This window comes from Pinus tabuliformis, chromosome X (genome assembly GCF_031772625.1).
Source record: "Pinus tabuliformis cultivar Carrire ecotype Pingquan chromosome X, CPIR1, whole genome shotgun sequence".
Classification (NCBI taxonomy): Eukaryota; Viridiplantae; Streptophyta; class Pinopsida; order Pinales; family Pinaceae; genus Pinus; species Pinus tabuliformis.
The window spans coordinates 315,698,390-315,725,682 of record NC_142308.1 but is presented as its reverse complement, the minus strand read 5'-3'; the positions used below and the strand labels follow the sequence as shown (position 1 = coordinate 315,725,682).

Here is a 27,293-nt window from a genome sequence, read left to right as displayed (position 1 = left end):
TATAAGGAGTTAGGGCTTGAACTGGTCGAACCTTTGCAAGACCAGCCTCAGAAATCCCGACGGCCTCCCATGGCGGATGAGAAGAAAGACGAGGGGGCAGGAGATCCCATCAAAATCTTGCTCGAAGAAGCCCTCGAGCGACAACGGAACGCGATGATGGACAGCTTTGCCCAGATCCTTCAGCGGCTACCCAGAAGCGACGCATCGGCTTCCAGCAGCTACTCTGGAAACACCACGCCCTTTAAGGTACAAGTTAGTTTTGAAATCCCCATATTCAAGGGTCAGATAGACGCAGATGCTGTAGATAAATGGTTAAATCTGCTAGAGGGTTATTTTTCTGTTCATGAATTTTCGAGTCAGGAAAAGATTGTTTTCGCTCTTCTCAAAGCAGCCCCCCACGTCAAGGACTGGTGGGAAACCTACTGCGAGCAGAAGGATGAAAGTACTGGCTCACTATTTTCAGCCGCACCCACCTGGAATTCATTCTGGGATGCCATCAAGGAGCAGTACTACCCTGTCGGAAGCTATGAGGATGAATACATAAAGTGGACCACGCTGCGGCAAGGAAGGGACCAAGACGTGCCGGAGTTCACCAATATTTTCCATACCCTTCGCACAAAGTTTGGTATCAAGGATTCAGAGCAACATTTGATACTCAAATATCGTGGCTGCCTGCACAAGTACATCCAGGAAGAAATACAATTCCTGAACATCTCCTCGCTCGGCGCAGCATACCGATATGCCGTCAAGGTCGAGCAGAAGTTTAAACAAAAGAAGTGAGACTTTGGATCTGCGAATCCAAAGCAGGGGAAAGGTGCCCCTATACCACAGAACAAAGGACAAAGCCAAGGTGAGACACCCCAAGACAACCCGTCGACGCTGCAAGCAAAGAACAACACCGCGAAGCCGAAAAAGGACACGGGAAAATGGTGTGAGTTCCATAAGAGCTCCACCCACAACACAAGTGAGTGTTGGGCTAAGCAGTCACTGGTGGCTGAGCTAAAGGTTTCAGAATCAGATGCATGTTCCGACTCTGAGTCAGAACCCGATAAGGGGAATGACAAAGGGAAGCAGATCATTGATGCAGATCCCAACGCCACTGTTGCTACCGCCAAGATCCAGAAAAATGAACCCGAAGATCCAGAGGAGGAGGAGCGTCTCTTCCACTCCCAGATGTGGGTAAAGGGCTCCCCAATACAGTTCATTGTTGATAGCGGGAGTCAAAAGAACCTCATTTCGGCAGAGGTCGTGAAGCGGTTGGGCTTACCGACCACAGCACATCCACAACCATACACCATTGGGTGGCTTCACCAAGGACGAGATCTTCGCGTGAGCCAGCAGTGTCGCCTTCCATACAACATCAAGCCCTTCACGGATGAGGTATTGTGTGACATTGCTCCCCTTGAAGTTTGTGATGTATTATTAGGACAGCCATACTTGTGGAAGCGACATGCTGTGTATGAATCAACGCCCCGTGCTGTTATTATTACATTGGGAAATAAGTTGTACAGGATACCAGAGGTAGCACCACCTACCGCCATCTCTTTGATTACTGCAAAACAATGCAGTAAGATCATTTCCAAAACCAGGAAATTTGTTTTCCTGATGATACGCCCTCAAGGAAAGAAGAAGACGGTGGTTGTGGCCTCCAGACGGGGTCCCTCTGCACGACAACTACAGATGGACAAGGTTGTGGAGGAGTACGAGGACATCTTCACCTCCCCTGTAGGGGTTCCTCTGCACTGTCAGGTCAAGCACTCCATCGATCTGACCCCAGGTGCGCCGCTACCCAATGGACCAATTTATCAGCACTCTGTTCTGGAGAACAATGAAATCAAGAGGCAAATTCAGGAGCTCCTGCAGAAAGGTCACATCCGTCCAAGTTCATCGCCTTGTGGGAGCCCGATCGTGTTGGTACAGGAGAAGGATGGGACGTGGAGACTCTGTATTGACTATCGGGCGCTGAACAATATCACTGTCTGTAATAGGTACCCGATCCCGCGAATTGATGACCTCCTGGACCAACTAAAGGGGGCGAAATATTTCAGTAAGATCGATCTGAAGTCAGGATATCACCAGGTACCAATCGAACCCTCTGATGTGTGGAATACTGCCTTCAAATCCAAGGAGGGCCTTTTCGAATGGTTGGTTATGCCTTTCGGATTGACGAATGCTCCTGCAACCTTCATGAGGCTAATGGATGACATCTTGCGGCCATTCACCAACTCCTTTGTAGTAGTATACTTGGATGACATTTTGATCTTCAGCCAGAGTTGGGAAGAGCACCTCCATCACATCCGACAGATTCTCCAAACACTGCAGCAACACAAGCTATGTGCCAATTTGGAGAAATGCACTTTTGGCATGACCCAGGTTCAGTATCTGGGATACATCATTGATGAATAGGGGGTGCATGTCGATCCAGCCAAGATCCAAGTCATTCGGGATTGGCCATCTCCAACCACTCTAACAGAGCTCCGCAGCTTTCTGGGTCTTGCCAACTTCTACCGCAAGTTCGTGTTGGGGTTTTTTCATATTACTTGGCGCTTGAGTCATGTCACCAAGGGAGGGGCGAAAGCAAAATTATTTTGGTCGGAATCTCAACAGAAGGCATTCATGGAGTTGAAGGATCGCCTCTGCACGGCACCAGTGCTCGCATTACCAGATTTACAACAACCATTCAAGGTCGAGACAGATGCCTCTGACTATGCTATTGGGGCAGTCCTTACTCAACATGGACATCCAGTGGCATATCACAGTGAAACACTTTCAGACACAGTCCGGAAGTACCCCACTTATGATAAAGAGATGTATTCCATTGTACAGACCTGCCGACAATGGAAGCATTACATTTTGGGGAAGGAAACAGTCATCCACACAGACCACCGACCCCTGCAGTTCATACAGACCCAAGGGAAATTGCAGAATGATCGTCATCAGAAGTGGTCTACATACCTGCAACAGTTCCACTTGAATATCAAGTATAAGAAGGGCAGCACCAAAAATGTTGCAGATTGCCTCAATCGACCACCGATCATGGCGTTAACCACCGTGCTCAACTCTTGTGGGCACGAGACTTCTGATTGGCCACTTCTCTACAAAAGTGACCCAAAATTCGGCCACACATACCAGACACATACCAGGTTCTCAAAGATGGCCATTATGGCGGCCTGCAAGAAGAATATCACATCAGAAGCCACTGCTAAACTCTTCTTTGAACGAGTGTGGGTGCACTTTGGGATCCCACAGTCTATCATCTCAGATTGGGACAGTCGGTTTCTCAGCACATTTTGGTCCAGTCTCTGGTCAATGCTGGACACAGCCTTCCATCCTCAAACTGATGGCCAGACAGAGGTTGTCAATAGGATGATTGTGCACATTCTGCGCATGTATAACTCAAAGCATCCACGCACATGGGACGAGAGCCTCCCCTATGTTCAGCACAGCTACAACCAAGCTCTTCACAGCTCCACTGGCCATAGCCCTTTTCAGGTGGGTTTGGGATTCCAGCCACTATGCCCCATTGATGTGGCCATGCCACTTGCAGCTAATCACATAAATTCAGCTCATGTCCAGTCCGAAACAGATAAGGCCACCAGCTTCATTGAGCGCATCCAACATATTTGCCAGCAGGTCCATGACATTCTGGAGAAATCAAATGCCAAGTACAAGCAGCGACATGATCAACATCGGGTGCCACACAAGTTTCAAGTGGGCGACAAAGTTTGGTTGCATTTGCAAAAGGAACGCCTTACTGGAGCCTATCAGAAACTGAGACCACTCCGATATGGTCCTTACACCATTACTAAGGCTATGGGAGACAATGCATTTGAGCTCAGAATTCCCCCATTCCTTGGCCTGCACCCAGTGTTCAATGTGGACCGCCTTCGGCCATACTTTCCACCATTGCTAGACACATCCGACATTGCAGAACAGCTCACACCCACAGAATTAAATCCAGATTGCATGGAACAAGCTGCAACTGATCGGATCATGGGCACACAGATCAAGAACACTCGCCAACAGAATATCCAACTGTATCGAGTTGTCAAAGCAGGCCAACTCCTTCAGCAGGGCAAGTGGCTCACCAGGGAACAAGTTCAGCAAAAGTTTCCTCATCTCATGGAGGAACTCAACGCAATGGGGACCATTGCTTCCTAAGGGGGGAGGAATGATCCAGGTGGATATTGGTGGCCACCTGCCAAGTCCACCTGGACCCCCACCATTATTTCTCTCAGCATTTTCAGTTTCCTTAATTGTAGCACAACTTACTATTTTTAGCAGTTTTTCGGGTCCTGAACTTCCGGAGCCGTTTTGAGGCCCTAAACGACGTTTTTTGGGAAATCTAGGGCAACATGGGTCCATGGATCGATGTTGCCTCCCAAAGTGGCAGTGCTCGGATAGATCTTTCTAACGAGCTATTGTACGCGTCAAACGGAGATCGTATGCCAAAGTTACGACCCTGGGAAGTTGGTGTACCAATTTACCCAAACGGGGCCCACAGTTTGGTGTTTCATCTTCTAGGGTTAGGATTTGGAATTTTAAGGGTTTTCCATTGTTTCTCAACAATAAATAGGCCTTCGAGCCTCATTGTAACACAGTTCAGAGGCATGTAGCCACCACATCTCTTCTCATAGATAAGCTACCATCGCCCTAGCTGGTTTATTTCCATTTCTGGTTGTAAGCATATTTCAGTATTTTCCATTAATGAAATGAAGTATTATTTCCGCTGCATCTTTGTGTATATGGTTATCTCTGTAATCTGTTGCGTTCCTGTTTAAATCCGGATCACAATATCTCTGATTGTCCGGGACAGTCGGACAATGTTTCACATGAATTTCAAATGTATTACTTGAATTCTTAGGAATCTTCAAATTACTCGTTGCCTTAGCAAGTGCATCAACAATACTATTTTGAATACGAGGCACACACGTCAATGTGTAATCTGAAAACAGCTTCAAAATGTCTAGAACAGCATTCCGGTATGCCCGCATCCGAGGATGTTGTGCTTCATATTCGCCTTTAACTTGCTTAATCACTAATTCGGAGTCACCATACACAACAATCCTCTTAGCATTCAGCTTTCTTAGGATCTTTAGGCCAGCAATCAAAGCCTCATACTCAGCTTCATTGTTTGAGCAATCAAAATCAATTTTGTAAGAACATACCCGCACATTACTTGGCACTTTGTTTGGAGCAGAAAAAGGACTGCATACCCAAATTCCAATTCCAGCACCATCATTTCCCACTGCGCCATCAAAATCCATAGTCCACAGGCCATATTCCTCTTCTTCTAAGTGTTGAAATTCTATTTGCTGTAATTTTACTACTTGCTGTCCATTATCCTTTTCTGATCACTGAACGATATTGCCCTGTTCTTGACTTTCTTTCTTCAAAACTTCTCTGAAATTCTCTGCTATTTCTGGAATCTCATCTGCTTCAACTAACTGACTATCAATCTCATTGAAACTATCTGAATACAAAACAAAAGACTCTAAATCTGTATGTACATAATTGATCGGATGATTAATTGGTTTCTCCTTGCTGGTAATCTTGTATTTCATTTTCTGCTCCCGATAAAGTTTTCTCATCTGGCCAAACACAGGAATCGTTGCATAGGAGAAATCAAGCTGCATATTTCCTTTGATCTTTTCTCCCCAAGATCTGGAAAGAAGCATTCCAAACCGAGGAGGTATATCCGCCACCACCACATCCATCAAAATGTTCTTTGCAGGAATCTGATCCAAACTAACTACCAAGTCTTTAATAAGCCCAATACATCTCACCCCGTTGGAATCAAACGAATAGAGATCATGGTATTTCCTGGTAATCTCCAAACCCAACTTCTCCATGATAGCCTTCAGCATAAGATTGTGGGAGGCGTCGGAATCGAACATAGCATTATGCAACACAAACTCATGCACTCTCAAACTAATATAAAAAGGAGGCACATCACTGTCTGGAGACTCACCATTCAATGCTGGTCCAAAAATCAGTTCAGGTTGATCATCTTCCACACTCACCATATCAGACATTGGATCAAAATTCATAATTTTGGTGACCTGACCTCTATAACTGTTGTTCTTCATCAACTCTGTCAAGGGAATGGATACCTTGAATTTAGAAATTTCATTTTCTAAACTAAAAGTGGAAGTTTTCTCTAACTATTTGGCTGGAACCTTTTTCTTCTTAGCTTTATCTTTCAGTACAATGGGCTGATTGACTCGTTCATTTGCTGATAGAGATTTGTTAGGCATAGGATCAGCAACTTCTTTTCCTTTATTTGGTGCACCCGGTGGCTCATTATTAGATGCTGGACCTTCCTTTCTCTTCTGGATTGGATTGATGGGGACATTTTTGTTTCTTAATGAATACTGATGCCGCTGGGCGGACAAGGCATGCATATACCCTCTCTGATACTCATCTGACTCCTCTTCAAGAGCTGTGTCATTTGCCAAGATAAAATATGCATCCTACTGTATAGCTGAACTTTCTGCATACTCATCATCTTCAGTGATAAAAGTGGGCATCTCATCAGGAGTAAAGAAGTGATTATCTTTCCCTATTACATGGTCTTCGTCATCAGATTCGGGACCAACAAAATTATGTTGAAGAGGTGTCTTTACTTGCTGCTGTTGTGATGTCGGTTCTTGTGCTCGCTGCTCACGCTGTTTGATCCTGAATTGAGGTTGCTGCTGTCCACAGAAATTAGGATTCCGGATCTGTGGTTCAGGCTTATCAAGTGTTAACCTTTCAATCATATTTTCTACCTTGCATAGCACCTGATCTGAGGTAGAAGCTTCTTCCTTTATTGAGACTTTCTTTTCAGCTTTCATTCTAGCTCTCTTGTCATTCAAATTTGCCTCAACACTAACGGCAATTTTCTGCATTTCTTCTAAGGTAGCTGGATCTCTCTCTCTTAATTGATAAGCCATGTCCGGATCAAAACCATCCGGGAACTTAAGCAAAGCTGACCTTCTAGTTGGCTTTAAATCATCAAGAATTGCATTATAAACCGCATTGAATCTAGTACAATAGTCTTGCACGGATTCACCAGTGTTCCGCTTGATCTTGGTATATTCAGAAGTGATCTAAAGAGGATCTTTCTTGACTTCCCAGCGATCCAAGAACTATTTTTGAAGCTCTTCTAATGTGGGAATACTTCTAGCTGTCAAAGCTCTAAACCATTTTCTTACCTCACCTGTGAAAGTCTGCACGAATAATCTCATGGTCACGTTTTCAGCATCAACCTCATGAAGCTCAAAGAAATCTGTCATCTTGTCCACATGTTGCTAAGCCGTGGTACTTTGAGGAGTGCCATCAAACAAAGGAATTTTACTCTGATAATCCGTTGGCATGTCACCCAAAACTTGAGGCAACGCGAGAGGTGCAAACCGAGCAGCCATTGCTCTTGGTGGATTTGCAATCGGCCTAGGAGATGTTGGAGGAGAAGGTGCAGCTGATGTGTGAGGTGTATGAGGAGGTGTATGCGGAGGTGAAGCAATTTTGGATGTAGAAGGAGTAGATGGAGGTGAATTTACAGCAGGCTCTTGATCAACAATATTAGGTTGCGGGGGAAGGGTGGGAATGAAGGGAGGTTCGATAGGGATTTTCGAAGCGAATGCCATTACGGAAGATCCGAGGGATGCAGATGCGGCTTCTAGGAAATCAGCGATATTTGAAGTGTGAATTTCACTTTGGAGGTGCTTCAAAATAAAATTCTCAATTGATTTATTATTTCTTTCAACTTCAAGAGCTGCGGCAAAGTCAGGATTTGGAACTATAGAACCAAGAGCGCTTTCGGATTTGGTTTCAAACAATGACAATTCAAATTTTTCATCAAAATCCAGCTCTTCAAGATACTTAAAAATTGCAGGACATGAACGAGATTTAAACACGAGAGTGACAGAGCTCTCTTGGTGACCAATTCTTGAAATCAGATTAGGATTTTCGTAGAATTGGGGAGGATTTGGATCTGGATTAGCTCTTGTATATCTCTTTGAAACCAGCATGTTATTTTCAAGAAATCAAAAGGACATAAATAACTTGTTTAGCCTTTCAAATTCTAAACTTATCATCCAAAATCTTAGAATTCTCAAAGGTACTAAGGCGATTTACAAGTCAAGTACCACGATTACAAGCTAGACCGGAGATTGATTGAAGCAACGTTTATCTACTTGCGCTAATGCAAAGCAAAAGCGTTTCAAAGGCTACCTGGCATAACTTCAGGCTCCGTCTGTAGCTTAGAAAACCAATGACATCAACAAGCAAACCATTTTCTTCCCCAGTATGGTCGCCACTATGTTAGAGCCTAGATTTGTCTCAGGCTGAAAAGACAAGGTTCTAGGTCCACATCAAACCACGCTCAGCCTCGTAGCTAGCCCTACGAGGACAGGAGAGGGCTCTCTCTGGGTCGATCTCGGCAAAAGATAATCGATGGGGCTCGAGATGACTGTAATAAAATCTAATCTTAGGCTAGGTATTAAGTGCAAAATATTTGATTTGAGTTTTTGAGGGTTTTGCGTTGGAAACAGGGAAAGGCAAATCGGGCTCGAGGATGAGGCACAGTTTCTGTAGAGTTCTGATTGGGGCAAGGAAGGCAATCGTTTTGATGCTTTAAAGTGAGTGAATGAATAGATCGGACTGGTGAGGAGCTAAGGAGAGCAAGAGAGTCTCAAGAATTCTCCTTAAACAGATGAAAACATGAAAATTTAAACAAATTCAAAGGCAGAGCATAGCAGTTATGGATTCTACCTTAATCACTCATTTGTTCAAATTCAGAAGAAGAAGCAGGAAAATGATACACATAATGCTAATGAACTTACAATTACTCAGAGAAGCACACCATCAAAACATAAAGCCACATGGATCCCAAACAGTGCTGCAAAACCCTGGTCTTTCCTTAGCCAAAAATGCAGAGATAGAATGTACAATGATATGCCAAAGCAATCCCAAGTGTCCAACCCTGAAAATGACTTAGAAATTACATGATATAGCTAGCCCAACCCATTCCCTTGCCTCTAGGGGTCGAGCTCATCATTCTAGGAGCTGTTTCAACCAATTCTAAACAAAGCACTAAAATCTAGGCAATCAAAACAACTTGCCTCTATAAGGTAGGAAACTGATTCATTCATTAAATTTTCACTTTTTAGTGAATGAATCCTCTAGAAAAAGTAAATAAGTGCCAAAATTACATCATGTTTATCCAATTACATCAAGATAGATCAAAAATAACATCACAAAGCAAAACTAGTCAAACTGGCCGAATTTCTGAGCTGGAAGGTGAAAAACTGAGCAAAAATCCTCTGTGCGCCACGCCAATTTCTCTGTGCGTTGCGCCACTTTGAGACTGAGTTTGAGGCACTTCCTGAAGTCCAAATTGAGCCCAAGTGTGCTTGTTGGAAATACCTGCCTGTCTAGTTTCCAACCCAAGTGTAATTTCTGAATTTGGTTCCCATTTGAACCTCCAAAACCTCAATCTCCCAAGACTGCTTCCTGTGTGTGAAATTAGGGGCAGAGAGGTCATTTTTAGGGTGTTTTTGACCTCCTAAGGACTCTAAACTTGCCCAAAATTATTTGCCATGCACCAGAAGTCATGATTTTTCATGACAAATCCAAAAATATAAAAAAAAAATTGCATTTGGATCCTCCTATCATAAGCGCGCGCCACATGGCGCGGCGCACAGGGAGAAAAACCCTGCTTTTTGTACAAAAATTTGCAAAAATACCAAAAATGCCCAAATTTCTTGAAATTTGGGCTGGAGCTTCTTCATTAAGTGTTATGCTGGGCTAAAGAGGCTTCGGCTAATATTTGAAGACGATCGAGCTCCCTTTGCCTCTTTTGCTTCTTTATTGCCTTTCTCAATTTTGCCTTTAAATTCCTGATTCGGGCCTTGCAGACCTTGTTTCGTGCCATGTAGTGGAAAGCCATGTGTCTCAGCAATGCATGGTCTTTGTTGGCCTTTTCCAACAGCCTCTCTAAGTGCATGTTAACTCTCTCGAGATTGGCCTCCCGATCCTCATTAATCTCTTGCTCCAATGACGTGAGCTCAATTCTTCTCCTTTGTGCAGCCTGGCGATTCTCGCGAATGTTTTGTAGCTCCATGATTGCTTGCTGATCCTCAAGCTGTTTGTTCCTCTGCTCCAAGTACTTCATGGTCCACTTAGCTCTCTCCAAATCAAGAGATAAGGCTTGGATCTCTGTTTGCTGCTCCTAGATGATCTCCCTAAGCTTGGCACTTTGTGGGCCTGTATCTGTATCATCATCATGAATGAGAATGAAGTCAGTCTCTCTTTCACCTAAAGGCCCCTCATCCTGCATTGGCCTCTTGCCTTTGTCTTGTACCTGTGATGCTGATGGAGGAAGTGAGGCCCCTTACACCCCGAGTGGATATAACACTCGCTTTGCTGCTGCAAACAAATGTATGGTGCCTCTCTGATATGTGATGAATATCGGCACACTAGCGGTCTCATGGTGCTCATACTGATGAGAAGGTCCACCTTCATGCTTAACCTCTGATAATCCCCGTGAAGCTCTGAAGAAGTCACGAGAGATGAAATCATCCCAAGTGATGCCCTGTACTCCAAGCTGATGAACCACCAAAATCTTAATAAGAGAAAATTGATAGACACTGTTAAGTTGTTGCTGAGGGTTTTTATGCTGCACAAGTGTGGTCATCCTCTCTATGTTCCGGCAAAAGAAATACGGAATGTTCATCATCCGTACCCTGGTGAAATGCATGAGAAACCTGATGTGATAAGCATAGAGACGAGAGAATCGTCCCTCACAGCTAAAATATTTCATGATCAACTTCATTAGTGGAGCATATTCATCTTTCAGATATCGGAATGGGAACACTCTCTTGAGCTGCCTCAAGAAACTGGTTTTAATGTATGGATCATAATATTGTCGATCAATCTTCTGCTTCTTGTGCCATGGTTCTCCAATGTTTGGTATGCCAGTTGCTAATGAGACAGATTCTGGCATAAGCGTGAAGGTGACACCGGCTAAGGTAGATTGATCTCCATGTAAGTGCAGCACAAAAAGACGAGCCAGCTCATGATGAAATTGAACACTAGCCACCTTTTAACAAAACTCATAGCATGACTGATGCTGAAAACAAAACATGGAAAGAGGGCAGGCCTGCAATTCTGTAAGGGTGGTCAGTTCTTCTCTAACATGTCTGCCACCTTTATGAGGCCTCTGGGGTGCCTGTTCTTCCAAGGGTGAGTCACTTTGGGTTTCCACTTCATAGTCCGATGAATGCTCAGATGCCATGACTGCTGTTTTTTCAAACTGCCTTGAAGATGAAGATGCTAATGTATGAAAACTGTTTCACTACTCTTTAGAGTGCAAAGGGAAAAAACAAATGAAACAGGGACTGTTAGGAAGGGGAAATAATAGTGAGGAATGGGAATTATTGGGAAAAATTTGATAGGGAAATATGGGAGAGGGTTTGAGGGATTTATGTATGGGAATAGGGTTTAGGGTTTGGGATTGTTGTATAGGGTTTGAGGTGTGAGGTTGGAGGATTTGGGACAGATCATGTAGGAGAAGGGAATAATGAACTTAGGTGATAGGGAATTAGGGATTGGTGAAGACAAGGGAACAATGGGAAGGAGAAATGATTTTGGTGGCAAAACAGTGAGTTCTGAAACCTTGACAGCAAGTTTGCTAATGTTTATAGAAGGAGGGTTTGATATATGTGTTCACCCATTGTCATCCATAAACCACCATCACTAATCACAAAACTAGATGAAATATCAACATAGCAACACTACCTGGCAAATCCACGCAAGTTACGAGCAAATTGATGAAATTTGAAACAATTTCGGGCTTTCAGGTGTATGCGCCGCGCCACATACCCAGTGCGTCGCGCCCGTTCAGAATAACACTGGACAATTTCTCCCAGTGTGCCGCGCGCTTCCAATGCGCTGTGCCACCTGTTCTGTGCGTCGCGCCGACTAGTTGCAAGCAATTTCACCCAAAAACACGCACTTGCTCACCCAATTCACTTTGAAATGCTTTTCTTTGACCTTGGCATGCAGAATGACATTGATCTTCATGGAAAAACCTTTATAAAGACATTGATTTGATTTTTGGTTCTTCAAAACCCATTTTTGTAATGTTTTGAAATTGGCACTTTTTCACAATTAATACAACTCTGTCTTTTTGTTTCCTCCTTGATTTTTTTTGGTTGAAATGATGAAATTATTGGCAATTTTTTACAGGAATAGCTGACATGGAATTTGACAAAGGAGACTAGGGTTGCGCCTGAAGAATTCAAGAACTGAAAATTTTTTAAAATTATTACAAAAACGAAACGTCGACTTGTCTTCAAAACAGAGTTTTGAAGAAAATTCGTAATCCATCCATATGACGATGAAAATATTTGAAATGAAAACTTATTAAGAACCTCCCTCTGGCCTGCTGGCTTTATTGGACATTGTGAAGACACAGTTTGTGCAACCCTAGACCTAGTGACTGAAAATAACTCTTGCTGGTCAAAAGACATGAAAACTAGATTTTGATGAACAGACCTGAGCCAGCAGTGCAAAGCATGAGGGGGATGAATGACAAAAGCCCTTCCGACAAAGTTTATGGCATGCCCCTAGCGGAATGCAACTGAGTGAAATGAGCGAGACACATAAAAATGAAATGCAAAAAGAGTTTTGATCTCTGACGGAGGGATGACCAGACCGACTCTAACACGGGGAAGGAAAAATGACAATAGCAAATGATACTCTACATATAAGATCACACTTCATCCACCTGCCAAACCTTCCTTAGATGAAGAATCCAATGTGGATAGAATAATATGGGGATGGCCCAATTCTCCCCATTCTAACAATTGATAGAGTTGTCTTTCTCAGAAAACTTGAAGAAGAAACTATGTTCTCAAATTTTATGCAGAATTTGTATGACAGTCCTTTTCTCTTTGGGGATATAGCGATCTCTCAAGATTGGGAAATTACTGGTTTATTGATTGAACCTACATGGAAGAGGTTATATAATGTAAAGGAAAGTCAAAATTCTAATAATATGATTGAAGTTGCACCCAAGAAGACATTGAGAATAAACAATAGTTTCATTGTTGCCCAGGAACATAAATTGTTGGAAATTATACAAGAAAAAAGTCTAGCCTTTTCCTATAACTATTCATATATGAAAGGTATACATTAATACATCTTCCAACATCACATTTTATAAAATATGGAGCCATGCCCATCAGGCAACCACAAAGAAGGATGAATCCAACACTTAAGGACATTGTAAAGACTGAATTACATAAATTGTTGGATGCATGAATAATCCCACATGATTGTATCCTAATGGGGAAGTTGCAAGCCCTATTCCAAGAACATGACTAAGATTCCAATCTTATCATGCCATTTCAATGAATCTCCATTGGGTTAATCGTAAAAACTTGACCATTTTAGGTAACAAACTTGACCATCAAGTTTTTCATTTAGTCTGAGAGGACCCTTGTAGTATAAACCAAAATTAGAGAGACAAAAAAAATAAAAGTATTTCTATAGCTAAGAAAGAAAAATGTATAAAGGAAAGGTATTTCTACCGCTAAGAAAACAAGATGTAGCACTGAAAGGTTCTACAGAAACTACCCTTCTTTTTAAAATACCAAAATAGATGTTGAGGTCTGTACATTCTCTTAAATTATCTTTAGGCCAAAAAACTACACTTATATGAAGTAATTGGATTCAAACTTAACTTCCAATAGACAAATTTGATCAAGCAAATGAGCTCATGGCATAGAAGAAAAGGAAATAAACATACCTACAACATCTTTCCCATCATAAAATCCTTTGTAAATAGTCCCAAATGTGCCCTAGGTGATAATACTCGTGATATCCAGCTTTTTTGGGTGAATTTCCCAATCCTTTTTTGGATTCTAGGCTTCTAATTTTGTCCATACCTTGCTCATACGTTTGTCTAAATTCATTAGATCGAAAAAAAATCACTCTTCTTTGGAATCACCTCCTTCCTCATTATTTCGAATTTATAGGACTTCCCATTGCTATTAGCATTGTCCTTCTCACCTTTCTTTTGCTCCTGAGGTTTTGAACCCCTGTCCATTTTTCATAGCACCACCATTCTCACCTTCCTTTTTCTCTTGAGGCTTCGAACATTTGTCCATCGTGAACAATGGATCCACACATTCCTCATAAATTATGCAACGAAATACAATGTACAAAGAAAGAGCATCGAACTCTCTCCCAATGTGAGAAGGAAAGGAAGAAAAGTAGTAGGAAAGTAAATTTTAATAGGTATTTCTCCTCAGGCTTTGAACCCCTTTCCATCGTGAACAATGGATCCACACCTTCCTCATGAATTTGTGGTAGAATCCAATGTACAAATAAAGAGAACTGAACTCTCTCCCAGTGTGAGAAGGAAAGGAAGATGAGTAGCGGGAAAGTAAATTTTAATATGTAAATTTTAAATTAGTCGAAAATGTCAATTGCCATGGTAGCCTATGTTGCTACTATTGAGGTTAATTTTTATTTTTATTTTAGAATGTTGCCAATATTGGGGTTAAATTTTCTTTTTTAATTTTATTTTTATTTGAGAAAAAAGATGTCACTTTAAGTAGAGGCTATATCTAATGATTTTGAAAGCCCAAAGAGTGATCATTTTGGCATGAGGGAATCAATAAAAACTATTGAAGAACTCCTTAATATAAGCAAGTATGCTCATATAAAGAGGGAAAGGGGACATGAGGTTTACACATAAGGGTAATATCTACTAATCCTTAAGGAGGTGGAAAATATCTTCAAATCTATGAATAATGTTATCAATAAACTCAAGTAGTTGTAGGTAGCCCATTATTTTCGGGGAACTTCACTTAGAGCTCATTAACACACTATTAGAAGCTAGTCATAGTTTAGTTTAAATTAGTCACTCATATTAGTCATTTTTAGTTGTATTACTTATTAGCTAGTTGTATATTTTAGCCCAAGACTAAAATAGTCATTTATGTTAGTCGTTTTTAGTTGGGTCACTTCAAATTGCTCGTTTTTAGTAGTATTTCTCTTGTAAAAGTTGCGGTGACTAACTTTTTTAGTCACCTAGGAACTAATTTCCCATTTTCTACTAATGCTCTATTATTAACGTCTACACCATTTTCTTGTCTCTTTGGATGTTATTATTTGTGTGTTGTCTTTTTGCGATGCATGAATCATTGTTGAAAACTATTTCAAACCCTTTTTCTCTACATAACATTCTACCCATTTATGTTTCTATCTTTGATTTTTTGCTCAGATATTGTAGAACCTTAGTTGACTGTGGGTTTGGATGTTTAAATTATTTGCACCTTCATGTTGGTTTAGATTGTATTCTCTACAACTAACCCCAAGTTTAGAGCTCAGGACTCCAAAATGTTCTTGTCTGAGTTCCATTTCCTTTAGGGAAAATTGTTACATGGAGAGAGGCATCATACTCTAGCAACTCATCAATTGGGATTGCTTATTATATGTTGTTTAAATGGTGGGATAGAGGTTTTGAATCCATGGTTTGAAGGGGGGAATGTTAGGTCATCATATGGCTTCCTCTAGGTTGTGTTTCTAACCCCTAAATTGTTATCCTCAATGACCTCAGACTCCTTGTAAAGAGGATGGTTGTAATAGGTATTTGTTCATACCGAAGGGAATGTCACCTTTGTTGCAGAATGTTGTTGAAGAAGCAATTCATATTTTGTATTGAATAAAAAGACACTGAAGGATTTATGCAATAGATTCTTTGACTCGATTACCTCCATAAAGTGACAGTTGTATTTTGAGTCATGCCCAATGACATGATCCTCTTCATCCACAAAAATGCACTCATCTTAAAACATGAGCCGCCTTTGAACAAAATCCATGGTCATGTCCTCCACTATCACACCCATATTAGAAGTTGATCCAGTCAAATTTCTAACAATTGGGTTATGAGAGAAGATAATTATACTCCCAATGTTTGCAGGAAATGAAAATTTAGGCTTCCATGGAATAACATTAGAATAACCCTTATTGAATGAACAAGAGGCTATATTAGTTGAACAACCCACAAAGATAAATACCCTCCTCAAAATTATGGTAGAAGAGTCCCATGTATTCCCCAATAGAAAACTATAAGAAAAAGTTATCCTCAATTGATGAACTTAGTCCTTCCTTTCCTTCTCATAATTTATATTATCCTTGCCTTCCTCCAAATCAATTTATGGGTTCTTAGCCACTGTATAACTACATAGATTTATCGATATTGTTTCCTACTAGAAACAAATACATCAACATCAGAAAACATCATAATTTAGGGTTCTAAGCTAGTGTTTTATTGGTTTCCATGATAGGAGGATTAATGTTTGGACTCAACAATACAATGTTGGAAAAAAGACATAGAATGTCATAGCTCCATGTGGATGTCTAAGTATTTACTTTGGTCCTTTCTTCTCCATGTGCATTAAAGGCGTGATAGTAACAGTATTTCATAGCAATTGAATCTAAATCCTGATTCTCCAAACTCGCCATCTCTATCTATCTCACCACCTCTAAGTGGACAATATATCCCCAAAGGATAATTAGCAAGTAGAAATATTTTTCGCCTATAAATGTTAATGTTAACAACATGTCTAGGAAAAAACATAGATTTGAAGTCTAACATTGTGGATATCACCTAAACTTTGTCAGGATAGGGGTCAAGATTCAATCTATGGCCAAGTTGATGGAAATTGTATATGAAATCTAGTTTGCATAGATCTGAAACCATAACCAGTATATCTCCTTCATTGTTAGAATTCCCATCAATCATTTAGTGTTATTTACTCTCTTTGTGATAACCTCCTCCAGTCATGGATTATAAGGTTTTTTTGAGACAATCCTCCTCTAGTAATTTTAGGACTTAAAGAATTGATGACACATTTAGAACTAATAATAATGGAAATTTGCAGATGATACCCTTTTATAAGTTCATATATACTCTTTTGAAATTGAGTGAAATTGCATTAAAAAAGGGTGCATTTTTGGTAGAAATTAACACCTCTATTTGTTGAGTTTAAGTTGTTAAGAAAATGGCCAGACTTGATGAATTATTAGAGTTACTGAACACTATAATAGTCTCTATTTTTCATGGTACTATCAAAATCGGCAAAATAATCCTCACTTATATTCAAATCTATTTCAAGATGCATATGACAAGATCAAGTTTCTTTAACTCAAGTCACAACTCCAATGAGATGAATTACAACTAAAAAGTCAACATTTTGAACTAGTTCATTTTCAGAATAACTCTATTTTTGAGTTTGATAAAGAACAATGTCAATAGCCAGCACATGATCAAACTTTAGGAATAGATTTACATAAATATGTAGAGGTTCCTCTTACACTTCCCAAGTCCATGATCATACCTTGGGAAGAAGTCATTAACAACAAGCGCAAAATCAGTCTCGGATATGAAAAGGAATTTTCCTTTCATATTTTGGACTACTCCAAACCAAACCAAATTCATAGTGTTGGGTTTCTTCAAGGAAACTCACCTTCAACAACTCCACTTCTACATCCACTTCAAATTATAAGATGTCAACATTAAGATTGAGTTGGATACATCAAAGATTAGTGTTTGGACATTCACCCTTGTGAGAATTTTCAAAAACATACTCATCATTCAGATAGATGTTCTAGACACGGGAATCCTACAAGAGCAAAGATTCACCTTCAATGGATCATTTCTTGGAAATGGTCTTCAATATCCAAGAAGATATATTGGTCATATCATAGAATTTATTCTCGAGTATTGACACATCTTGCAATGGAGAGATATTCATATTCTCACCTTGTATCTGATAAGAGGCAACTACTAGTTTCAAAGTCATAGAAAGTGATCTTGAGCCACAACTTGAATAGCTTGTAGCTAGAGCCTAGAGCTAGATTTAGAGTTGTAACCAAAGACAGCCTCATGTTCCATGAGCATAATTTGGTTTTTGGCCAGTCTTAAACCACCACTAGTAGAATGTTAGAAATTAAATAACAGAGCAATGGAACACATAAAATATTATGAAAACACAAACACAAAAAATCATAAAACAAGAGAGACACAAATATATGTGGTTCACCCAATTTGGGCTATGTCCACGGAGAAATAGCCAGTCCTTCCTTTTAACTTATCCTGCAAAATGAAGGCATACAACCTACAACAAATCCGCCATAACTTCCTCTTCTCTCTCACACAGTCTCCTCTCTTTTTCTCACACAGAATTAAACACAACCACAATACAATTCCATCATATATACCGAGGGTCGCCTTCTAGGGAAGAAAAAAACTAAATTAACATAACTTCTACCGTCAAATCTTCCGCCTATTGAACGAACTAGATTGAATACGAAATTACAATATTTTACAAGGCAATTTTTCTCTAAATTTTTCTTTAGGGGGAAGCGCCCCTGAACACCTGCCATGGGGGGGGTGAGGAGGTCTAAAAGAATTTTTTTCACCCCCTGGCAATAATAGTGGGTGGAAAGCCCCCCCATTAAGAACTAGGATCCAAACGTGGCTGAAACAAGGCCTTCAAATCAGGAAGATAATTAGGCTCCACACCTAACATTATAAGACTTTGGTTTCTACTACCCATTTCATTAATTTGTGGTTATCTTTAAACCATCATCGGGGAGCACTTACATTTCAACGAAGACTTCAACTTCTAGCTAGATTCAAAAGTGTTCTACGAATTGCTTAAGAATGTATCACATTCTTATCTAATCTATTGTTTATTTTTGTGTGTGTTCCAACAATTACTACAGCTTGAAATCCTATAAATTTCAACAATTTCACAAGCCCCACAACTACAAGATTGACTATTTCCATCCATGATGATAAATATTAGCCTGATTTGCAATAAATCCAACAGAAGGAACCCTCCTAGAGTGCCAAAAATTTTCATACTTGATTCACTCAAACTCAAAAAACTTAGTGAACTTACCAATTATACCAAGCCAAGAAGGAGTTCACTTGCTTAAGCACCAGGGAAGACCACTTGAAGGGATCACAATTTCCACTTTGTAAGCATAAGCGCCAAACTCAATACATTTTAATTGTAAATACTCCACCATAACTCCTCCAACAAATTGTCGATGCTTCCACTACTTACACTTGATGCTACTTAAGATAGGACACCACATAATTCAATAAAGAAATGAAGCAAAACACTATAATATCACTAAACAAAAATGGTAGGGTCGATCCATGAACTAGAAACCACCCCAAATGTATTAATATTATTCCACCTCTCCTAAGAAAATCCATATTAGATTTCCCAACTTAAACATGAGAGCATTGATATGAAGTATATGGAGGTTGCAGTGAATTGGGCTATGTTTCATGTCGCATAATGAATCGTGCTACCTATACATTGATATATAATGTTTATCTTTACTTGTTTAAATTGCAAACATTCATGCCCACGAGGTGTAGAATAGATGGTGCTAGGTTTATTAAGTCTCTCCTTGTGTGATGGGCATTGGTTCAAAACCTCATGGGTAGGTGTTACTCACATACTAGCAAGCCTGCTGATTTTTTTTGCAAATATTCATGGGAGTTAATCGATCATTTCAAAGAACCTTGATTCAATAATGTTTATTTGTTTTCCATTTTGTCACCATGATTGTTAAGAGATCTAAAAATATGAAAATGCTTAATCAAGTAAAAACGTCTAACAATTATTTGAATTCTAATAACTAGTTTAACAAAACAAGACAACTTAGAAGAAGTCAAATATTTCATATAAAAAATAGTAATCATAAAACCTTCACTGACTATAAGGTCATTAACATATCATGCTTTAAGAATTTTGATTCCTTGACATAAAGCCAAAAAAATTGTGCAATTATTAAAGTTATCCCAAACCCCAAGCAAAGATTTATTCACATTATTTCTTAAATTTTAAAATAACATCTTCCCCTACTCTTCCTCTTCTCAACACTTACCACCCCATACAATATTTTGCAATTATATATATAAACAAACCCACCTTATTTTATTTTATTTTTAAATTTAAAATAATAATAATAATTATAATTACATGAAATCATATAATCATTACATCATTGACTCCCATGCCCGAAGTGACCATTGCTGGTATCAAAGGCCAAATGCCTATGCCATGATGGTAAATGGAGTGTTTGAGACTAATAGGATGCCCATACAAACACACATGATAAATAAATGATAGCTTGGAGCTTATGCACTCATGGGGACAATGACTCATATACTCATCTTTCAACCAATTTTTTTTCGGTGATATGAATAAAGTATGAACGCACTTAAAATAGTGGACTTGCATTGTATGATTAATATGGTTGACATGATATCAAGGTTAAAGGCCCCCCCTGGGCCTCAATACTTCACATAATTAACATTTTATGACCATTGCAATGCCCTAGGACACATATAAATTTAATAGGACACAAACTTTAATACTATATTAGTACTTATGTCCCTATAATACATAAAATTTAATAGTGCATAAATAGTTTTATCCCACCAAGGAAGACAATGAGTCTGCATAGCATGACCCATATAGGCCCAACTGATGTAAGTTTTCTAATAGTCCAACTATAGAGAGGTTTACGTCACATACCAACTACAGAGAGGTCTGCATCACATAGCGACTGCACGCTGTAAAGTATCAATTATGCAAAATTAGTTTTTACTCCAGAATAATGATAGATATATATAAATCTAATTTGAAATAGACAAATATTTAATATATGTACAATTTTCTAGTTTGAAATGGACAAATATTTAATATATAAATAGAATTTGAAATAGACAGATATTTAATATATGTACAATTTTCTAGTGATGTTATGCTGTAATATTCCTGTTACTTATTTTGTTTATATAATATAATTTTATATTATTAATAAGTGTCGGTATATATTTATTTAATTTTTAATTATTATTTTTTAAATGAATAGTTAGAATAATTTTTAAATTTATGTAAAGAAGTATTTTATGTTTTAATAAGATGGAGATGTTAAATAACTTTACATTTAAAAATAATAAAATAATATTTATATTAACAAATTTAAAAATATTAATAAAAAAATTTATATCTTCATAAATAAAATACTTAAATTTTCACCTTAATTCTACATCAAAGTTTATATAGAGAAATAAAAGTAATTAAAAATTATATATATATATATATATATATATATATATATATATATATATATATATTTATCTTTTAGTATAAGGGAGATGTAATTCTTCATTGCTCAATATGGAGTTGACAAATGACATTTGAAAATAATATTATTGTTATTATATGAGGTGTAATTCATTCTATTTTATGTGTAGTATTTAAAATACAAATATATTAATAACAATTTTTTTTACTTTTAGTTATAAATAACATAATTTTATGCTAAATAATATAATTTTATGCGCTCGTCTCTACAGTTGGATTTTTGCTTTTGGCTCTTCATGAACATGATGGCAGAAGCTGTACTTCTATGCGTATTTTTATCTCGTTGTTGTATTGTCAATTTCCACAGTTTTTTGTCAAAAGTTCAAGAGCACCATTGGACAAATCTAGCAGATTAAGTTGGTCTCTTTGTTTCTGTGATAGTCATAACTTTTGTATCTTAATTTTGAACCGGTAGAAATGGTGGTATTTTGGATAAATGTGGTCGAAGCAATGGACTCCAATGGTATTCGTTTTGGAACATGAAATACTATCAATGTAATATCTTCTTTTACTTATGGAAATCAGTTGGAGAAGCTTACAAAAAAACCATAATTTTATATAAAGAAAAATAAAATAATTTAAATTAAAAAATTTCTTATATTTTAACTTTTCATTATGAGGGAGATGTGTAATTTATTCCATTCTTAATATGGAGTTCATATATAATATTTAAAATAAAGAGAGTGTGTTCTTATTCCATTAACAAGTTTTTTCTAATTCAATATATAATAGAGATTTGAAATTTCTTCAATGTTTAATATGAAGTTGAAATGTAACATTTTAAAAGGTATTATATATATATATATATATATATATATATATATATATATATATATATATATATATATATATATACAAAAATAATTCTATCTATTAGATTAAAACAAGTGAAAAATAAAAATTTCCTAAAATATTCTATAGTGTGTTGTTCAAAACCAAAATAGATAACTAGAGATCTACCAAGAGTGGAGAAGAATCAAATGTCTCGAGGTACAAAAACTTTTCTCAAGTTTTACACTCAAAAATATGTTTGCATCTTGATATATTTGATCACTCTCAACCCTTGATAGATCTAGAGTTAAGATCAATCTATCCTCCTGTCATTTAAAAATATATTGTATAATTTATTAAAAATAAATATAATTTTGATTTTAATAAAAAAATAATTTAAATTATCATTTTTTTACAATCACTTAAACAACATCTAGTTAATTTATATATTAACATATTTAAAACTATCTTTTACAAATTTATATATAATATATTTTATTTTATTGTATAATGTTATATAATACAATATTTTAAATAATAAATAATATTTTATAAATATATACTTAGTAATATATATATATATATATATATATATATATATATATATATATATATAATCTTAGTTTTAATGATATAGAACATGATTTTTTTTGTATGGCTTGTTTTATTTATTATAGTGAATGGGGAGGGAGCGGTTATTTTTTTCCCAAAAGGAAATGTAGACTTATCTTATGCTTGGGGTATGGGGTCACTTTCAAACAATGCAGCGGAAGAATATGTGTAATTTTAAGAACTAATGCTTACAAGAGATCATCATATCTCTTCTCTGATCATTGTTGGAGAATCTAATATTATTATTTATCATATAGTAGTTAATTCCCTCCCTCGGGAAAATAGGTTAAAGAACATATTGAAAAGGATCAAATTTATCATCCCCTTTCTCTCAATTAAAGCTTATCGTGTTCTCAACGTCAATAATCAAGTAGCGGATGAAATGACAAACAAAGGATTGCACTTGAATATGGGTGGATTAAGAGTGAATGAGAAAGCCTCACTACATCCTCTCCCTTGATCCAGTTCTTAGGAAGTTAAAAAATCAAAGGCCCCTTCTTTTAGGACTCATTTGTCAACTCAAACAATTAGAAACATGGCACATGAATAGGATGGGATTCATTCAAAGGCACTCATCAAGATTTTCTTGGGAATTATACATTTTCATTCCCCTACCATTTATGTCATGGGTAAAAAGACCAACATTAAGAAGGAAATCATGGAGGCAAGTGTGAAATTAGGGATGAGATCATGTCAAATATTCTCCATCTCTAGGACCAATTCACAACATAATCTTTGGTTGATATGGAAGATAGGTCATGGCGGGTGAAGGGACAAATGTCATTCACTTCCTCCCTTGTACTCTTCAATCCCCTTAGGATGGATTACATTATAAATGTATTGTGTTGATGTAGAATCAAGCCATGTAATCATCTAGGATACACTAAATCAAGCGAAATTGTTGGGAAAGAGAATGGAAATGGACCCTGAATGTTCTCCTGCATCACATCTTACGTGATTTATATTTTGTACTTCCCCATGATGTGGAGGTGTGTCAATTCCAATAATGGTATATGGAAAAGTAGGGGGAATTTGTTTCTCTCCAAGATAAGTATGGGTGGATGTAAGAGAATTTGGTTTTATTATCATTCCTCCTTTATTGTGCCAAGCTTTTAGGAAACATTCCATTGAAAAATAAGCCATGGAAATAACTTTAAATGGTATCTTAAATGGTGTTGTTATGGCTTAAATCTACCTCAGGCTGAGAAAGGCAGGTCTAGGGTAACATCAAACCACGCTTAACTTGGTAGCTAGCCCTACCAGGTCAGGAGAGGGCTCTCTCCTTGTCAATCTCAGGAAAATATAGCAAGTAAAGCTTGAGATGACTAATATATAGACTAATTTTAGGCCAGGTATATGCTCAGAGGAGTTTGATTGAGTTTAAAGTTGGTTTGCTGGCTCAAATGAGGAAGGCAGTTTTGGGTCCAGGGAATGAACTCAGTTTTGCAGAGGTTTCAAACAGTAGAAAACATGTAAAGCTAAATAAACCCTAAGGCAGAGCACTGAAACATCAATGAATTCCACCTTTACACTTGATTCATTTAGTTATGCAAAAAAGAGAGAGAGATAATGGCACACATAAACATATGATAACTTGAATCACAGAGGAAAAAACAATACTAATTCACCTTGCCACAAGGATCCCACAAAATGCTGCAAACACTGGTTTATTTCCTTACCAAACTGCAGAAATTATATACAATAGTGCTCAAAGCATCCACAAGAATCCAACCCTAACAAATGACTAAGAAAGTACAAGATATAAGCATCAAACCACCTATGCTAGCCATCAGGGGTCGAATCCATGAGTCAAGGAGCTGTTTCAACAAGATCTAAACTAGGAACTGAAAAATAGGCAATGGAACAGCTTGCCTCTAAAACTATGGAAACTTATTCATTCAACTCAAAACCACCTAAAACTGATGTAGTAACCTCCTTAAGTCAATTTTCATCATTTTTACATCATAGTACATCAATTTACATCATGTCATATCATGAATTTGACCATAAGAGAGAAAAAGTTAAACTAGAAGAAAACTAGGCGAAATTCTGAGCAAACAGGCAAAATTAGCAGTTTTTCACCCTGTGCGTAGCGTCATTTTTCTGTGTGTAGTGATTTTTCCAAGCCACTTTTGGAATGATTCCCGAAGTCCAAATCAGGTGCAGGATAGCTCGTTGGAAAGCCTGGTGATTCTACTTTCTGGAACAACTTGAATTTTTTGATTTGGAGTCCATTTTCCCCTCCAAAAATGCAATCTCCCAAGACTGCTTCCTGTGTGGCCAAAAAGTGGCAGAAAGGGCATTTTTAGGGTGTTTTTGGCCCTTTTGGAGGTCCAAAACTTGTCAAAACTTCACAACCATTTCTAAGCAAGCATAAATTTTCATGATGAATCCAAAAATGTAAATTTTTCTGCAAATGGAGGTCCCCATAAAAAGCGTAGAGCCACCGGCGCTACACACCTGCCAGAAAAACCTATTTTTTTTTCCAAAAAAATTCAAAAATGCTAAAAATTTCACCAAATTTCTTGAAATTTGGCATGAGTGATATGTGTTAGGTGCTATGCTGGGCCAATGAAGCTTAATCCAAGATCTTGAGCTTATATTTCTCTTTCTTTCTCCTCAAAGTTCTCCTTAACTTGGCTTTTAGGCTTCTTATCCTTGTTTAACAAATTTTGTTCCGGGCCAAATAGTGATAAGCCATGTGGCACAACATCTTTTTCTCCTTGTTGGCTTTCTCAAGCAATTTATCCAAGTGCATATTCACCTTCTCCAACAAATATTCTCGGTCATTGTCTTTTTGTTCAATGGATGTCAACTTGCCCTTTTCCCTTTTGGACTTTTGTCGGTTTTCTTTGATGATCTCCTTGAGTCTTGAGCTTTGGGAGCCCAAATCAATGTCCTCTTCCTGAATTAAAACAAAATCTTTATCCTAACCTTCAGAAGGCCCTTCATCATGCAAAGGCTACTTTCCTTTATTCAGTACCTGTACTACTGAAGAAGAAGGCAAAGCCCCTTTCACCCCAGGTGAAGATAACATTTGCCTGTGGTCTAATGAAGGAAACGAGACCCCTTCCACCCCTGGTGGAGATTATACTCGTTTAGCAGCTACAAATAGTCTCCTTGTGCCTTTTTCATAAGTGATAAACATTGGCACACCTATTGTGTCAGTCTCATGACCCTCTGGCTGATTTGAAGGCCCTCCTTCCTCTTGTAGCACTTATGGGGTCACCTAAGGGCTTTTGAAAACCTCATGTGAAATGAAGGTATCCTGTGTGGTCTAAAATGCGGATGCAAATTAGAGTTTAATTTAATGTCAACCCGGGAAGGTAAACTTAGAAATGCTTATCTAAAATATATAGATCTAGAAAGATTCCTAATTTGTCCAAGATCTTAAAGTCCCCTTACAGGAACATATTCATTAAGATCTCTTTCAATAACTAATCAAGCCTAGATCTAACAATTGTTTGAGATCTATGATTCTCTTACAAGAACATATTCTACAATATCTCTTCCAAAATTAGATCCTCTAATTAGAACTTAAAATCTGAAATGAAATAAACCTAGATCTAATAATTGTATGAGATCTTACGGTTCTCTTACAAGAACACCTTCAAATAAGACTCTTCCAATATTAGAACATTTAACAAAACTTGAAAGCTGAAATCAAACAAAAACATAAAATAAATTATAAACAAATAAGCATGCAAGTGAGGCCATGGGGGCCCTCTATAACTCCACAAGCACACCACTTCAATGGAGACTCAGATGTAAAAGCAAAATTGAAGTATGATCCTTTATTTCAAAATTCTAAGATTACAAAAACTTCCAGATTACAAATGGAGGAGATTGTACTCCTATTTATACAATGGGATGAGTAACAAAATCATAATGATCATCCACTAATCTCTCTTTAGTTCCATAAATCACGCAACCATTTTTAACTATTTTCCCATTATTACAAAATATGATCCCACAAATCTCTCAAGCATTTTTAACTACTTTCCCATTATTACAAAATATGATCCCTTTGAATCCTTCATAAATCTCTCACATATCTTGGATAAGATATGCCAAGCAAATCATCCATGATCTTCTCCTTAGGAATTGGATAATATATGCCAACCAAATCCTCCATGATTTTCTCCTTAGGAATAGGATAAGATATGCCAACCAAATCCTCCATGATTTTCTCCTTAGGAATAGGATAAGATATGCCAACCAAATTCTCCATGATTTTCTCCTTAGGAATAGGCTTGCATAATTATCTCCTTAATATGGTGGAGGAGATATTAATTCTTCACATATTTCCTACACATCACAAAACTCACATATTCTTGAGATATATATAAAAATATGTATATTTTCTAATATTTAATCATAAATTCACTTGTAATACAAAAATGAATAAAAATGGAAAATAAGAAGGTGAAACCCAAATGTATTTATGAAAATGATATGATAAAAGGTTAATGGGATGATGAAATGTAAGGAATAGTGAAGAAAAAGATGGATGAAAATATGACATTTCTGAGTCCCAACATCCTGCCCAACTGAACTTGTTGCATGTCCTCATGCAACCATGCATGGGTCTCTTTAAGAACATTTGGCATCTTGAACAACTGTGGCTTTACATGATGATGTCTTTAATAATGAATGTTTCCAGGATATGTGAAA

The 27,293-nt window shown here is 37.8% G+C and overlaps 2 pseudogenes; both read right to left on the bottom strand.

The window, feature by feature from the left end:
* LOC149139684 (glutamate synthase 1 [NADH], chloroplastic-like) overlaps positions 1-14,156 on the bottom strand; it is a 33,500-nt pseudogene extending 19,344 nt beyond the window's left edge.
* A 1,311-nt stretch (positions 14,157-15,467) lies between these two features.
* The window catches only part of LOC149139683 (isopentenyl-diphosphate Delta-isomerase II pseudogene), a 36,915-nt pseudogene continuing 25,089 nt past the window's right edge, over positions 15,468-27,293 (bottom strand).